Below are 18,138 nucleotides of genomic sequence, written 5' to 3'. Positions count from 1 at the left end.
ATATCACCATTTCGCAAAGTCTTAACTTTTAACATCGTTCGACAATTCACGAATTCGTAACAAATGTAATACTATTGTCAAAAGTTTCAAAAACCAAACACAAATTGTCACTAAGATGAAACAAGAACAATTCAAAACACTACAATTAACAACTACCTACACCGGGGTGAAACCGAGATGATTAGCCGCTCATGGTTGATGAAGCTTGATCACCGGAAATTTGGAACACGAATGATACCATCTCGAAGCTTGTAGGATGAAGGAATGATGGATGATTAGGGTTTGTGGATGAAGATGGTGAGTGTGAATGAAGGATGGAGAATTAGGGTTTGAATGATGAATGTGAATGGTTGATGGTGATTCTTGATGATGATTCGGGTGTTGTGGATGTTCTTGATGTTAGAGATGGAATGGTAGGTGATTGATATCTCAATTAGGCTCCAAGATGTTGTTTCAAACTCTCCCACAAGTGTAACTCCAGAAATCCATGCCCCCGAGCCAATAGAAATCGATCTTGATCCCCAAATCAACAAATTCCTCGTTTCAGTATTATGATACCCGTCGCCGACGGGCTCCCAAAATCGCTTCTATGGCCAACGCGCTAATTACCTGGATATGGGAACTTTTGGCTGACGGACATTTTTAGGGGGGCGTCGCCGACGGCCTGGGCCCCGTCGGCGACGGGCTCTCGTTTGCGAGATTTCTGTTTTTCGCTCCCAACACTCCCGGTTGACCCGTGACACGTTCCGGTGCTCCGGTTTTCGACCCGGTGACCCGTAAAGCTCCCGAAAAGCTCCTTGAACTTCGTTAAACCTGCATAACACAAATCTTATTAAAAGTAGGCCATTCAAGATTGAAACTTATGTAAAAACACAAAGTTACGCAATAACGAACACCGGTTTTCAACCACGCATCACATCCCCACACTTGTCTTTTGCTTGCCCTCAAGCAAATCGGTTTTTCACTTTCACGTGGGTCGAACAACGAATACACATCCCATTCCCGAGACAAAGGTTAAGGTCTATTGTCATACAAAAGTTCACATTCTTTACAATCTCCACATATTTACCGGTGAAGTGAATAATCACATATAATAATGGTTATCCAAGATTAACCCGCCCGTAAAACTAACAAGTCATGCATATCCCTCACAATGTTCTCTCCACTTGGCTTATAATTCGGCTAATGTGTATAATGTATTAGCACTTCAACCAATTAATCGCTCAAAACCGGTTAGAACACGTACCCGCATAGGCTTGCAACTCAATCATTCTCCACCACCGATCACGAATACTAAGCACAAGTCAAAAGGTCTTTGAAGGGTTGTAACGAGGCTAGGCTAAGGGTAGGGAATAGGATATTTAAAGTGGCTAAGGTGATGAAAATTCGATTCTTATTACAACGCAACTATTCTAACTCAAATACACTATAAACATCAACTCCAAGGCAATGATTTTCGCCTTTTATTTAATAACTAGAAACACATATTTTTGGATTTTTCTCAATGGTTTTTCATTCTTTTTCGCAACATTTTCACATATTTTTTTATGTAATTCACAACTATACAACTAAAACTCCTATAATCGAATTTTCATCACACGGGTTTAAAAAGAAAAGGCTTATGGTTATGGGCTAGATGGGTTGTCAAACGAAAGGTTTAGGCTCAAAGTTGGCTACTAGGGGATAATTTTTTTGGGTAAGGATATAAAAATGGTGTAAAAGGAAAAGGTTTACCTAATGCCTTAATCATTCTCGTGCTTGTATTCGGTCTATGGTCTCGAACGTATCAAAAGTTGCAAGTTCTACAATACGCGACTAATGGTCCACTCAACAAAGAAACATGTAAATGCAATTCTATGATATAAAAGTGGCTCAAACCTCACGTATAAGGGTATGATATGTGATATGCATGATATACTAGTTTCTTTGGCGGATTATTCCCAAATAACCACCCGCTAAATACCCGTCATGCTATTAATTTGAACTTGACCATGACAAAAGACCAAATGGGTTGTGCTATCCCTCATTGACTTGGTTACTTGTGCTTTTAAGATCGCTTTTTAGACAATATATTTTGAAAAATTTTTGCAATTTTCCCCCATCCCCACACTAGAGGTAAACATTGTCCTCAATGTGTAGTGTTTAAATGAACGGGTCAAAAACGAAAATTTTTACTACTCCCCCATCCACACACTTGAAGTACATATTGTCCTTAATGTGTAAGAACTAGAGTTTTAGAAATGCACAAAGGATGTGACACGACTAACCTTCCCAACGTTTCACCCGGGAAAATACAATACAAAATACAATCCACTTATTCCTAACTAAGAATCAAAGTAAAAGGAAACACATGCACCTGACTTTTGTCGCTTGATGCTCATATCTCCTTCGTCTCTTCATAAAAATGGTTGTCCCGCGAACATATTGTACCTACAAATTCTAATCCTTGTGTAGAAGCATGCTTCTCACAACCATCAAAATTTGTTAGTTACCTAGTTCTACCCTTTTTATGAACACATTACCAAGCCATGCGTTATTTCACTTCGATTTATGTGGAAAATATTTTACAACAACAACAAACCTAACTCACTTTCGTAGGAATCACGGTTGCATTTAGCTTATGCAACAAGCCCTTTTAAACCTCCCGATAGCTCGGGAGGACGAGAGGTGTCGTGAGGGTTATATAGGGAAGACACCCACAACGTTCATTTAACTAGGCAGAAATTAAATAAAAACGACAAAAAATAAAGAAACAAAATATACAACAACAACAACAACAACATAAAGACCTATTGGCGATTTTCGTTCCTCATGAATCCATAGTTTTTCTTCGTGATCTTGTGTATAACAGTCTGTGATTAGAGGATTGCTTTTTCAATTCTCCATAACGAACTCGTTAGCACTAGGGATCGATCTAGAACTGGGGTTTTTTTCGTTTCTTTCTTGTAATCGCCGCTCTAGTTTTGACTCAAGAACCCTGATTTATTAAACTGGTAGTCACTGATTGCGGATAACTGAGTTTATTTTAGCTAGATTGGTGCTCAGGTTTAATCGATTAAGGGATCAGGTTTCATTCTAGGGTTTATAGGATTTAGGGTTTTTGTCTTCGTGTTTGTTGGTGGCGGCAATTGGTGTTTGGTTTACGTGTGCATGCTTATTTGATTTTCTGGTTTCAAGTGAGAGGTGAGTGTCTAGTTATGGATGATCGTTCCAAGTCGGGTGGATTTGCTGATGTCCTTCATGATCGTGGTAAACCGCCTGAATCGCTTAAGGATTCTACGAATGTTCCGAGTAGTGTAGATGGTGCTGAATATTTGAACGAACCGGTGGCCGAGGATTTATCTACACCTGGAACAGCTCCTATTCGTGGAATTGGATTACGTGTTACTAACATTGAAGGCAACCCTTTGCTTCCTAGACGAGGTATGTTTTCTACGTCCAATGCTTCGGTCTTGGACGGGTTGCTTAGTTTTTCGAAACCTGTGGAAAACATGTTTACTGCTGGAGCACCTTCGTCGTCGACTAGCAAGGCTGATACTGCTGATCCGTGCCATGCGTCTCCGTCGTTTGCTAATGTGGTCCAAGGGAATAAGGCTGATGTTAAAGTGAATTTTCGTTCCTTAGAGACGAGTGAGAAACAGGATGGATGTGATGTGGTCCTCTCTAGGGAATCGGTCAGAGTAGTGCATGACAAGCTTGCTAACACGCTATACGGGTATTTCTTGGGGGACCGAGTTGCTTTTCCTGTGGTCGACTATTTTGTTAGAAATAATTGGAAGCGATATGGACTGCAGAAGTCAATGATGAATGCCAACGGATTTTTCTTCTTCAAGTTTGCTGATCAAGCAGGTATGCAAAAGGCTCTTACTGAGGGGCCTTGGATTATTCGTTCACAGCCGTTATTTTTAGAAGTCTGGTCGCCATCGTTAAAGCTTGAGAAAAAAGAAGTGAAAAATGTTCAGGTTTGGGTTAAACTTCATGAGGTTCCTCTAGCGGCGTATACGGAGGATGGTTTAAGTCTAATTGCTACAACGATTGGTGTTCCTAAGGCTTTGGATTCGTTCACCACGTCTATGTGTGTTGATGGTTGGGGTAGAAGCAGCTATGCTCGGGCCCTCGTAGAAATCTCAGCAGAATCTGATTTGAAAGAAGAGTTAACGATTGCGGTTCCTTGTCTTGATGGGGATGGGTTTGTTAAGGAGAAGGTCTACGTTGAATATGAATGGTGTCCTCATAGGTGTGGCCGATGTTGTGTCTTCGGGCATACCCTTCAAAATTGTCCTATGCAGCCTCCTAAGGTGCCAAAAGATAAAACACAACAACATAAGGGTCCGGGTAATGATAGAAAGATGAAGCAGCCGTTTCAGGTTGCTGGTCCGTCAAAGAGGCAACCTACTGTGGACGATGATGGGTATACTACTGTGCAAGGTAAGAAGGCAGCGAAAAAAGTGGGTTTTAATGTCAACAAACCGAAACCAAAATTTGAATATCGTCCAGTTTCTACGAATCGGAAAGATAACGGGAAGTCTAAATCGGAATCATCTAATGTGAAGTCTCGAAATCCATTTGATGTTTTGAATGAAGTGAATGAGGAGCAAGGCCAAAGTAGTAAATCGGCTGGAGATGGTATTGACGACTCGGATGAAGACGAGGTGTTGGAAGGTTATTGTGAGATGGACGATTTTCTCATGGAAGGGACGCACAATGTTCAAGGGGCAAGCACTCCTTCTCTAGTTGTTTCCAATGATTAGTCTTGCTTCTTGGAATATTAGGGGGTTGAACCGCCCTCTGAAACAACAGGAGGTTCGTCAGATTGTAAAAGAAAATTGTTTGTCGTTTTGTGCTATTCTTGAATCCCATGTGAATGTTGATAAGCTGAACAAGGTTTGTTCATCGGTGTTTCGTCGTTGGGATTGGACCTCGAATGGAAATAGTTGTGACAAGGGAACGAGGATCATTGCTGGTTGGGATCCGGCCACTTTTGATGTTATTTTGCTCTCACATTCTGCGCAAGTTATGCACTTCCAACTTGTGTTTAAGCATGACAAGAAAGTACTTTTTTGTTCCATTGTTTATGCAGCGAATTATTATGTTACGCGAAGGGAATTATGGCATCAGTTGTCTAAGCATAAGGTGCTTGTGGGTATTAATCCTTGGGTTATCTTGGGCGATTTTAACTCAGCTCTCAATCTTGATGATAAGTCTATGGGAGTATCTAACATATCGGCTGGTATGAGAGAGTTTCAAGATTGTATTTCGGATATAGAAGTGTTCGACATTAATAGCTCAGGTTTGCATTACACATGGAGTCAAAAACCAAAAAAGGGAGCCGGCTTGTTAAAGAAAATTGATAGAGTTTTGGGAAACACTCCGTTTGTTGATCTATTTCCCAATTCGGTGGCTATTTTTCATCCGTATCGTCTTTCTGATCACTGTCCATGTTTGTTAAAGATTCCAAAGCCGGGTAAAAGTAATATTAGGCCGTTCAAGTTCGCTAACTTTCTGGTGTATAAACCGGGTTTTTTGGAGATTGTCAAAAAGGCGTGGGATACTAACATTGAAGGGGTTCTCCAATTCCGAGTGGTGAAAAAACTCAGATTGTTAAAAAATCCGCTTCGTGCTTTATTGTTCCAACAGGGTAACTTGCATAAGAAAGTGGAGGAGCTTCGAGCGAAGCTGGATGCGATTCAGAGGGATATAGATTGTAATCCGTTAAATGTTGTTTTTCGCGATCAAGAGATAAAGATTTCTGCTGAATTTCAAGAGGCTTGTCTAGACGAAGAGCGTTTCCTAAAACAAAAATCTAAAGTGGATTGGCTTCGAGCAGGGGATGCCAATACGGCTTTCTTTCATGCATCTTTGAAGTGCAGAAATCATACGACTCGTATTGATGTTATTACAAACTCTGAAGGGGTTATGTTTGAAGGTGAAAATGTTTCTAAGGCGATTGTCATGCATTATGAAAAATTTCTCGGTAGTGAAGATGCTTTAACCATTCGGCCAACTCAGGAGCTTTTCTCGAAAAGGTTGAATGACGATGTTGCTTTGCATATGATTCGTCCGGTGACGAGTCAAGAGGTTAAGCTAGCTATGTTCTCTATTGGTAACGATAAAGCCCCTGGTCCAGATGGGTTTTCAGCCGCTTTTTTCAAGAGTGCTTGGGATATTATTGGTCTTGATGTTTCGAATGCCATTATTGATTTCTTCAATACGGGTAAACTTCTTCGGGAGTTGAATAACACTCTTATTGTTCTTATTCCAAAGAAGGCCACCCCTTATTCAGTTTCGGACTATCGGCCCATTGCTTGCTGCAATGTTATTTATAAATGTATTAGCAAGATTGTGGCGGATCGTATTAAAGGCTCTTTGAATCAAATTGTTAGCATTAACCAGTCAGCTTTTATACCGGGTCGGAAGATATCGGACAACATTTTGCTCACTCAGGAGCTGATGCATAACTATCATAGAAGCTATGGTCCCCCTAGATGTGCTTTTAAAGTTGATATTCAAAAAGCTTATGACACGGTTCATTGGGGTTTTCTCAAGGACGTGCTCGTTGGATTTGGTTTCAACCCGAAGATGGTGGAGTGGATTATGATTTGTGTATCTACCCCTTCTTACTCTCTATGTGTTAATGGGGAAATTCATGGTTATTTCAGGGGTAGACGTGGTTTGCGTCAAGGAGATCCACTGTCTCCGTATCTGTTCACGCTTGTCATGGAAATCCTAACTTGTATCCTTCAGCATGGTTCGAGGCTGGGCTCTTCGTTCAGGTTTCATAACAGGTGTGAAAAGCAGCGTATTATCAACCTCTGTTTTGCAGATGACCTGTTTCTTTTTGCTAGAGGCGATGTTCTTTCGGCTAGCTTCATCATGGAATCGCTCACAAAATTCACGAACATGTCTGGTTTGGTCCCGAGTATTCAAAAGAGCACTGCTTTTTTCTGTAATGTATCCGATCTTGTCAAAGAGGCCATTTTGAATGTTTTGCCGTTCGAGGAGGGATCCTTGCCGGTTAGATATCTAGGGGTCCCTCTAATTTCAACCAGACTCTTAGCTAAAGATTGTAATGTTTTGGTTGAGAGGATGGAGAAACGTATAGCTAATTGGAGAAACAAGCTTCTTTCGTTTGCAGGGAGATTACAGCTTATTATCTCTGTTCTGGCTGCTTTGCATGTGTATTGGTCCTCCGTTTTCATTTTACCTGCTAGCATCGTTAAAGATTTGGAGGCTAAAATGCGGAATTTTTTATGGTCTCAAGAAGCTTCCTTTCACAGAGGGAAAGCTAAAGTTTCTTGGAGCTCTATTTGTGTCCCAAAGTATGAAGGGGGGCTTGGTATTCGTAGAGTGGGGGATGTAAACAAGGCGCTTATGGCGTCCCATGTCTGGAGCATTCTAAACAAGAGGGATTCGTTATGGGTTGCTTGGATTTATTCATATAGATTAAAGCACCATAATTTCTGGACGTGTAGAGAAGGGTCGAATTGTACTTGGTCTTGGAGAAAGCTTCTTCAAATAAGACCGTTATTGAGAAGTCACATTTGGTCGAAGTTGGGGAATGGGAATGATACTTCAGCTTGGTACGACTTATGGAGTCACCTTGGGCCTCTCGCCAACATTATTTCGCCTCGTGTGATCACTAATGCAGGGTTTACGCTTAATGATAAAGTTGCGGATGTCTTTCTAGACACCTCTTGGGCGTGGCCGGAGGAGTGGAGGTCTCGGTTCCCTATGTTAGATCAGCTTGATAATATTCGTTTGGATCCGAATAGTTCTGACAGGTTATGTTGGAAGGAAGGTGATGTTACGCATGATTTTTCGTCCTCTATAGCTTGGCATTCGGTTCGGTCTAGGGAGCAAGAAATAGACTGGGTTAATATAGTGTGGTTTCCTCAATGTATTCCCAGACACGCGTTCTTAATGTGGCTTATCATGCGTCGGAAGCTTCTGACACAGGATATTATTCTTCAGTGGGATATAACTAGGAGGAAAATTATGAACATGATGTGCTGTCTGCTTTGTTACGAAAATGTTGATTCACATGAGCACCTTTTCTTTGAATGTAGTTTTTCAGCTAAAATTTGGCTCATGGTTCGAGATAAGGCGGGTATGGCTAGAGTGGAGCCGAACTGGAGCTCGATTATTGGCTGGCTAAAGGCTCGAGGAAGATCGAAATCCGCAGATATATATGTTAGTAAACTCTTGGTTGGAGCGACCGCTTATGTGATTTGGCAAGAGCGAAACGCGAGATTATTTAGAAATCAAACGAGACCTCCGGATACTATATGTGATACAATTCTGAAAACCATCCGATACAAACTTATGGGCGCTAAATTCAGGCAATGCATCAATGTTAATATATTGCGAGACAAATGGGGGATTGCGGAGGAAACCGTGAACGACGATGGAGGCTAATCGGATCTAACTTGCTTTTTATTTTGCTGTTTCTAGTTGTTAGACTAGTTGTTTGTTTGATGTGTTGGTTGGTTGTTTTGGTTTACTTGCATGGGGCATGTCTCATGTAAGAACTAGTGAGGACGTCTCCTCACTACTTGTTTTATTGGTTGTGAATATATAAAATCACCGGGGTAAACCCTTTACCCAAAAAAAACAACAACAACATAAAATATACCATACCTCTACCGCTGATATCGCTCGTTTGGATCCACTGGCGGGTTGGGCTGGTATTGATAACCAGTGAGGGCCTCGAACATCTCCCTATAGTTATCGAGGGGACTCTGCTCCCCTTGAGGCGGCGGTTGGTACGGAATCGGGATAAAACTAGACCCTGCCGCTTCGGGCCAATGAGGAGTCGGGTCGGATGGGCCTTGTGGGTGGGGAAGGTCGGGGTAATTTGTCCATCCTGAGTGCTCGGCATATGGGAGGCCGGCTTGATAGTCTCTTTGGTGTCGCTCCTGATCATGGAGCACCTTGGCATTATTAACAGCCATTGTTGAGAGACATACAAGGCACTCCAACGGCGTCGGTTCAATTCTCTTTCTACATTTTGACGCGTTGCTTCTGCTTCTTCCCACGCCCGTCTTCGGGCTGCCTCATCCTCTTGCATCTTCGCCAACTGTTCCAGGTGTGATCTCTGCATTCCTTGGAACAGTTGTTGCTCCTCCACAAACTTATTCATTCTCTCCCGATGGGCTTCCTGAGCTGCCCAATACTCCTGCATTGAGGGTCCATGGGATCCCTCCCAAGCTTCCCTTCTTCGGTTATACTCCCGGCCTTCACCTATACACGCAGAGACATTTTCATATATCTCTTGTTGTCCCCGATCAAAATTTTTGTAGGAGGGTACCCGTCTCATGGTCACAAAACCCGCCACATCCGCATTAATTTCTCTATGCGGCCTCATGTATCTCTGTCTGGATCTTTGTGGACCAGAGGGTGCAGCTTCCTCCTCTTCATCACCCATTTCTTCATCTTCTTCCGATACTGGTGGTGCCCATGAAGTAAGAAACTGATACTTGTTACCCAAATTATCGGTCACAACATACTTGTTCCCCGAGAATATAATCTCTATCTTCCAATTCTTCCTCATGTAAGCCTTGTTAAATTCCTCCAACGGTTTAGATACCCATAGTGATTCCGGGGGTAAGAAATTTTGTTGCACAATCATGGCGCTAATGAGGCGTGCGTACGGAATAAAACGCCTCTGGGACGACTCCCTAGTAGCCCACGTGTTCATCATCACTATGTATCTCCATGATAATGTTGGGGTTCCATAAAGCAAAGAGTGCACCACCCTACAGTCACTCGCTCTAACGCCTCCACGATCACCAAACCTCACCAAAATGTTCTCAACAGAAATCCCTTGGAGAATCTTTCCCTTGATCGTCATTTGCTTTCTTTTTGCTTCTCCTCCTTTGTTGAAAGGTAGGATAACTTCTATCAGCTGCTCGGGGTCATCAGTGTTCATATGATTATCCAAGAAATGCTCGATAGGTGGGTAATCATATGCTTGTACTCCCAAGGAGTCGAAACGCGCAATACAATTCATTGTCTCGAAGGACATTGTCATGTTCCCTCGATTAGTCTTTCCCACCAACTTCCACTGCGATGGAGGTTCACTTTTGTTCACGAGCTTCAGAGTAGATAACCATTCACATACCTCCGCTAAATACACCTGGAGGTATTATCTTCACACCAGTCAAGGACACTTTCCCAACCTAGACGTTCGAACATCTGCACAATCCCAATCTGACGAAATTCTTCTACGTTCACAACCCGTTCACATATCACCCTTTCTGGAACTGAAGTGTTCACATTATTCACCATCTTCCACTTCCATAACTTAGCCTCCAACTTCCTATCCTGATAACCCGACAATGGTTTATTTTTCTCTTCATCCCAAACCTTAGCGTTTTGGCTATCCCTAAACTTCACCCACTCCCAATCCTGCCTATACAATCTCGCATCATTTTCCTCTATGGAGCTTAGCTGCTCCCACTTCTTCGGTATTAAACCGGAAGAAGAACCAATTCCCGATGATGAAGCTTGCCCTGTAGTCTTTTGTCTTTTACCACCGGCCATAACTACAATCACAAACAAGCAAAACATCAACATAAACTCAACCTTCATTAGGCTCTCAAACTTTGAACATGATATGTGATGTTGAAATCTTAATTAACAAGTGAAAGTAAAATCGCATTTTTAAACTTACAAAGTCGCCAATTTTATCACCTACTTATCAATTTCCTTGTTAATCTTATAATTTCGACAACATTTTCAACATCGCCTTCAAGTTCCATCATGTTCATAACAAGTGTAAGTACTTCACTATAGTTATAACATGCTCAAATTCCATCCATAACACTAATCATACTTAAAATCATGCTAGAACAACATACATTGTCTAAACAACCTACTCTTAAACTAAAAAGTTTAAAATTTCGGAAGAAAAACACTAGATATATGAAAATCAAGCATAAAATTAAGGAGAATCCATACCTTTGTGTTGTTGGAACAAGAGAAACTGTGAAAAGATGTAAAACAAATAGATTGATGAACACCCCTTCAAAAACCCTAAATAACACGCCCATAAATCTTGCAAAATAGCAAGAATTGATGAAAACCGTGTTGGGGGTTTTGTTCCTCTTGAAAAATCACCCAAGATGGACTCAAAAATCAGTTGATTTGGTGAAGAATTGAGAGAGTTATGAAAGCTTGAAGGTTTTAGGGTTCTTGAATGAGAGATGGAGAAGATGAAGAGAAAGGGTGAGTTAGGTGAGAGAAAGAGCAGGGATTCAGAGGGAGTGAATGAAGTGGGATGATTGTAGGTTGAACTAATGGTCAATGTTGAGTTTTGGGGGTTGTTGGTTAGATAAAAAGGACTTTTGGTTCGGTTTCTTGCGTCAAAAACGAGTCAGCCGCGGAGACAAAATGGTAACCCGTCGCCGATGGGTCCCACCCTGTCGCCGACGGGCAAGGGAAAGTAGGGGTGCTGGCGACGGCTTAAGTGTCTGGTTACGAATAATTGTGGCCGACGGGCAATTCTACAACCCGTCCCGGACGGGCTCACCCCCGTCGCCGACGGGCACCTGTTTTCAAATTTTTTTTTATGAAAAATATAAGGAATTTGTGCACTTTTTCTAAAGGGACTATGTATATATAAAAATCCTAAAAATTATTAAAAATCTTTTTGTGAATTTTTATAAGTTAAAATTTTTAAACGCAATAACCGTCAACGGCCCTATCACCCCCCAAAAAAATCGTCTATTGTTCTCAATGCGCATAACAAAGCCTAAACACATACCTTGTGTCTTCATGACCCGTTCGAAATGTCCGGACTTCACACAATCAAGAGAGATTAGTATCAAACGAAAACGATTATATCTAAAACACAAACAATTAAATAATTATACATAACTTTACATAAAATGTTACCGGTCCTTATCACTCGACCTCATAAACCGGTATGCTTACCACGAAGCTCACCGATTCTTTGTTTTCATCTACCTTTTCGTTACCGTCAAGAAACGGTTTCAGCCGATGACCATTTACCGTTTGCCGTACCCCATCCTTCGGGTCCTCGATAGTAACATCACCCAATTGTCCGACCCGGGTGATAACATAGGGTCCCATCCATTTGCTTCGGAGCTTTCCGGGAAAGAATTTGAGTTTTGAATTGTAAAGCCACACCTTTTTGCCCACCTCGAACTCTTTCTTTCTCAACTTAGCATCATGTGCTTTCTTCATCCCATCTTTGTACTTAGACGCGCATTCATATACCATTTCCCTTAGCTCCTCCAACTCACACAACTTGAGCTTCCGTTCCTTACCTGTGTTATCATATTGAACATTAACCTCTTTAATAGCCCATAATGATTTGTGTACAAGTTCAACCGGTAAATGACAATTTTTACCGTAAACCAACCGGTAAGGTGTAGTGCCAATGGGTGTCTTATGTGCCGTACGGTAGGCCCATAAAGTATCGTTCAACTTAATTGACCAATACTTACGGTCCGCCCGCACGGCCTTTTGCAAAATCTCTTTGATTTGCCTATTCGACACCTCAACTTGCCCGCTTGTTTGCGGGTGATAGGGGGTAGCAATCCTATGTTCAACACCAAACCGTTTTAGAAGTTTCCCAAACCGAAAATTTTTAAATGAGATCCTCCATCACTTATGATGATACGAGGGATCCCAAACCTTGAGAAAATATTAGTTTGAACAAAATTACAAACCACAGAATGGTCATTTGTCTTGGTGGCTATTGTTTCTACCCATTTTGACACATAGTCAACGGCTACCAAGATATACAAGTTGCCATAGGAATTGGGGAATGGGCCCATGAAATCAATACCCCATACATCGAAAACATCGAATAAAGGATTGGTTGCATGGGCATTTCGTCCCTTTTTGAAATGCCCCCTAATTTTTGACACTCTATACAATTTTTGGCAAACTCATTTGTATCTTTAAAAATAGTAGGCCAATAAAGACCACTATTTAACACTTTATGACCTGTTTTGTGACCACTAAAATGGCCACCACATGCAAACGAGTGTAAATGTTGCAACACGCTTGGAATCTCTTCATCGTCTATGCATCTTCGTATCACTTGATCCGCACATTCCTTCCACAAGTGCGGTTCTTCCAATCGGTAATACTTGATTTGAGACATGAAGTGTTACCTCTTCCGTCTATCCCAATGTGCTGGCATATCACCTGTAACAAGATAATTGACAATGTTAGCATACCATGGCAATTTATCTAATTTCATTATGTGCTCATCTGGGAATGAATCATTGATCTCTAAGGACTTCGGATCCTCTTCAACCGTCAACCGGGACAAATGGTCCGCTACCACATTCTCGATACCCTTTTTGTCCCGTATCTCCAAATCGAACTCTTGGAGCAACAACACCCACCGGATCAACCTCGGCTTTCCATCCTTCTTCTCCATGAGGTACCTAACTGCAGTGTGATCAGAATAAATAATCACTTTACCACCCCATATATAAGAACGAAATTTATCCAATGCATATACCACCGCAAGTAGCTCTTTTTCGGTGGTGGTGTAATTCAATTGTGCATCCGAAAGAGTCTTACTTGCGTAGTATATGGCAACGGGTTTCTTGTCAACCCGTTGTCCCAACACGGCCCCCACCACATAATCACTTGCATCGCACATAATTTCAAAAGGTAAAGACCAATTTGGCGATTGCAAGATTGGGGCCTCCATTAACTTCTCTTTCAAATTGTTAAAAGCATTTTGGCAATTTTCATTAAAATCAAACGGTTGGTCTTTCAACAACAAATTACATAAAGGCTTGGTTATATCACTAAAACCTTTAATAAACCGCCTATAAAACCCCGCGTGACCTAGAAAAGACCTAACACCTTTAACAGTCGTGGGATACGGTAAAGTAGATATAACTTGTACTTTAGCACGATCAACCTCTATCCCACGACTTGACACCACGTGTCCCAACACTATTCCCTCTTGAACCATAAAATGGCTCTTTTCCCAACTTAAGACCAAACTAGTTTCAACACTCCTTTTTAACACTTTATCTAGTTGGTCCAAACAAGCCTCAAAAGATGATCCAAAAATTGAGAAATCATCCATGAAGATTTCCAAAGACTTTCCCACCATATCTGAGAAGATGCTCATCATGCACCTTTGGAAGGTGGCGGGAGCGTTACATAATCGAAACGGCATTCGCCTAAATGCGAATGTTCCGTAGGGACATGTAAACGTAGTCTTTTTGTAGGATCGAATGCTGACCCGAACGAGTCATTCAGAGGTTGTCTCTTGCAATTCAGATGCGGAATAATAAGAAAAGCAAGTAGATATAGCTAGTACTTCTTCCTAACTGCTTGTTTTACTGATTTGAAACGATTTACAGCTCAATCTTCACACCGGCAGATCTTCGGCGTGGAATACAAGGAATGACTACTGAGGATCGCTTAAGCACATCTATATATAGTAGTTTGGGTCCGCTCATGTGGACATGTGACACATGAGCGGTCCAGACTTGACCATATAAGCGACCCAGATGCCATATAAGCGATCCAGGCATCTCAAGACCCTATAAGCGATCCTACCTCCTAAAACCTATATATACTCTTGTTTTCTCGTAAAACGTGCCCTATGCTATACAATATGATGTAAGACCTGATCCTAGACACCTAGACGGAATCAACAGATGTAGTGCACCAACAGACTCCCCCTCAGATGTTGATGGAGTCGCCAACACACTTGACTTCAAAGCTGTGTCGTCACATCTTCAGTCTTGATCAGTCTCTGGGCTTTCTTTTTCTCTCCATTTTCAGACTCCCCCTATCGATTTACTGGCATTCTTTTGTTCTTCAGTAATATCTCCAGGATCGTTGTCTGGCTTTAAATCACTCTAATTCTCTTGATCAGATCTCTTGATTCCTTAAGTTCATCAGCATCATCAACAATAGTAATCTAACTCTACTCATCCTTTTAAGATTGATTTCCAGAATCGAAACTTGGCTACCTGCATAATCTCATCCCAGAAATAAATTTCTTTCACAAATGTTTCAAACAATTTTGTACCATCACATGACTCTCTCTCAACTATCTATGATGAACCACTTGAAGAAGGTTATATTTAACGAAAACAGTTAGATTTACACAATCACTCCCCCTCAAATTCAGTTCATCATGTTTAGCACTCGGAATTTTGAAAATCAGTTTATCAACATCAGTTGTCGAAAATCTTTTTGACTTTTTCAAAATTTATGCTAAAACACACACAAAATCTTTTTGGATTTTCTGAGAAATATTTTCTGACACCACATGAAAATACAAACATATAGAAATGTAATATATACAATCAATATTTTTGTGAGTTCGTGCAAGAGGATCATATCAGTTTATGAGACAAATCACCAACACCGTTAAGCTTGATTTCATTTTAAACTTTAAACAATTTACCTAGATTGTCAGTATGTTTGTCCTCTTAAATTCTCAACACAAATTTCAATCGATTCGAGATATGATATTAATGTTTTAGAGACTTAAACTTAATTGTGTATCACTCCACTTGAATATACTCCTGTATCCAGATCCCAAATATTCAGTCTTACAGGTGAGTATACCACAGCTGATATCTGTAAAGGGGTTAGATGCGAAACCGTGAGAGCTCAGGTCAGAACTTCCGTTCAGCAGAGAGATGACGGCTCGACTTTTGGTGGGTCCCCTTTAGAGGATCTTTTTGCATTTCAACAGCAGCGACTATCAATTTTATTGTTTCATCAGCATGCTGAGGGCGAAGCTTATGTTTCAAAGCTTTAGCAAAAAGTATTATCCGGGGACTAGGTCAGTACTTCCATACAACAGAAGTCCCGGGATAATACCCCAGATATCACTGAGCATAAAGACCTAGTATCTCAGAATACGGGACCTTTCAAACAAGATTTCGGGGGTTACCCATATATCCAAGAATAGTTACCCACGAATCAAGCAAGTTTGATTTAGGTTTATATCTCGTTTCAATTTACTAAATGTGTGAAAATCTACTGACACATCCACAGTAAGATTGTTTAACACTTTTTAACATTACATTTCTTTAGCATGCCGTGATAATCCACTGATGTACTATCATTTCCTCTTTTTCGCAACAAAACTCATTTTCGAATTTTATCATGTTTTTGACTTTTTTTTTAATTTTCAAATGTTTTTGGATTTTCTGAAAAATTTCCCTACTCCCCCTAAAATGCAAACACATTTTAAAGAGAATTTGAAAACTTCTAGACTCTTGACCCACTAAAAACATAAAAGTAAAACAAACTATAAAGAAACTTGACAACCGACACTGAATCACATCAAATCGCCATTCACTAGGCATAAACAATCTGAACTCCCCCTATCACAAATCATTTTCTCATTTAGATTTCAAAACACTTAAGTTTGTTTTAATCAAAATGACTTTTCCGGAAAATGAATTTGTGTTGATAACAACCACTTGTAGGTCTATCTTTTAAAAACGGGGATGTGGTTCATCATCATGTCTATCTTTTGCCATGAATAGTAAATCAAGTACAATTTAATGTCCCTGATTTATCATTTTCATTTAAGAACCTTCTGTACCACTTGTAAATGTAACCTCTTCAAAGTATACAAACATCTCAAAATTTAACCACAAATACCACTTGTGAGATCAAGATTACCACTTGTAGGAATGTTACGTCTACATCACCATTTTACCAGTCAGGATGCCGATTCCTGCTTCGCAATTACCAACCTGGAAGCTCCGGCGTAGTCCTTCAACCTGCAAACATCCAAACATTTCAAAATTTTACAAACAAACTTCTCAAATACTAGAAAGATGCCGATTCCTGATCCACGATATAAACTTGGGATCTCCGGCATAGTCCTAAGACTATCATGGAAAGCAGACTTCCATCCAAGTCTTTTCAGACTTGATGGCTTTCAGCTCTTGAGCTGTAGGGTTGTACGTTGCCTTTTTAGTCGCATAAAAATCTTTAACCCCCTTAGCTCTTCCACTCAACATTTTCCCAAAAATCTTTTTAACATTCCCGTTGAATGTTTTCTCTACATCAAATTCATTCTTTTCTTTGTAAAACTGGTTTGAAATCTCAGTTTTCCCACTTTCTTCTTTACTTCCTCAAACTTCAATGATGGAAACTCCTCATCATTCACTGAGATCTTCTTCTCAACCTGTGGCTCTTCTGACATTGTGGAACCAGATTCATCGCCGACATTCACTTCATCTTTCTTCGCAACCCAGACCTGGTTGTCTTTTCCTTTCTTCTCATACTTGTTCTTTTGTGAACATTCACCAACCTCGAATTTTGAATTCTCAAAAATTCTAAGTTTTTCAGTCGGTGGTTCAACATCAACAACTTTCTCTTTCAACTTCTGAGAAACTCCCTGTTTTGATTGGACACTTTTTGAGCAATTCCATGCAATGTGACCAGCTTCATTGCATCTGTAACAGGTTCTAGTCTCTCTTTGATAACATATATCAGCTCCATTCTTCTTTCTCTCAGCAAGAAACTCTTTATTAGACTGTCTCCAGAACGGTTTCTTCTGTTCTTCATCTGAACTTCCACCTGACACAAATTCTGTTTTTGTTTTAGAATTTTTATCATTTTTATAATTTTCTAGTGGAATAAAACCTAAACCTTTCTTTTTGTAGCTACGATTTTGGTTAGGTTTCTTTTGAAAACCAGAACCAGAATTGTAACCCTTTTTCTTTTTTAGACGTTGTTGAACTCTTGAAGTGTACTTTTTAGGTTTTTCAGTAAGATTTAAATCTTTTATTTCAGAAATATTGATTTCTGTCATTTTGAAAACCTTTTTGATCAAATCAAAGCGAACACTTCTTATAGGAAATTCTTTATCATAGTATAATTTGTCCGAATCATTTAAAGTGTATGCAACTTCAAATGTTTCATCATCCAAATTTGCTTTCGATAACAAAAATTCTTTACTGTAACACCGTTTGACCGACGAATTTTGACTGTTAACTGACGACTTTGCCCTCCAGACTCAGATTTCGACTCGGACTCCTCATCAGTATCCAACACTTGATCGACCACCTTTTTAATTAACTCAGACTCATGATCAGTATCGGACGAGGTAAACGTGACATCGATGTTGTCTGGTAAAATGTCAGTTGTGTCGGT

The sequence above is a fragment of the Helianthus annuus genome, chromosome 14 (assembly GCF_002127325.2).
Source record: "Helianthus annuus cultivar XRQ/B chromosome 14, HanXRQr2.0-SUNRISE, whole genome shotgun sequence".
In the NCBI taxonomy this organism is placed as follows: Eukaryota; Viridiplantae; Streptophyta; class Magnoliopsida; order Asterales; family Asteraceae; genus Helianthus; species Helianthus annuus.
Note: the sequence above shows the minus strand (reverse complement) of the source record.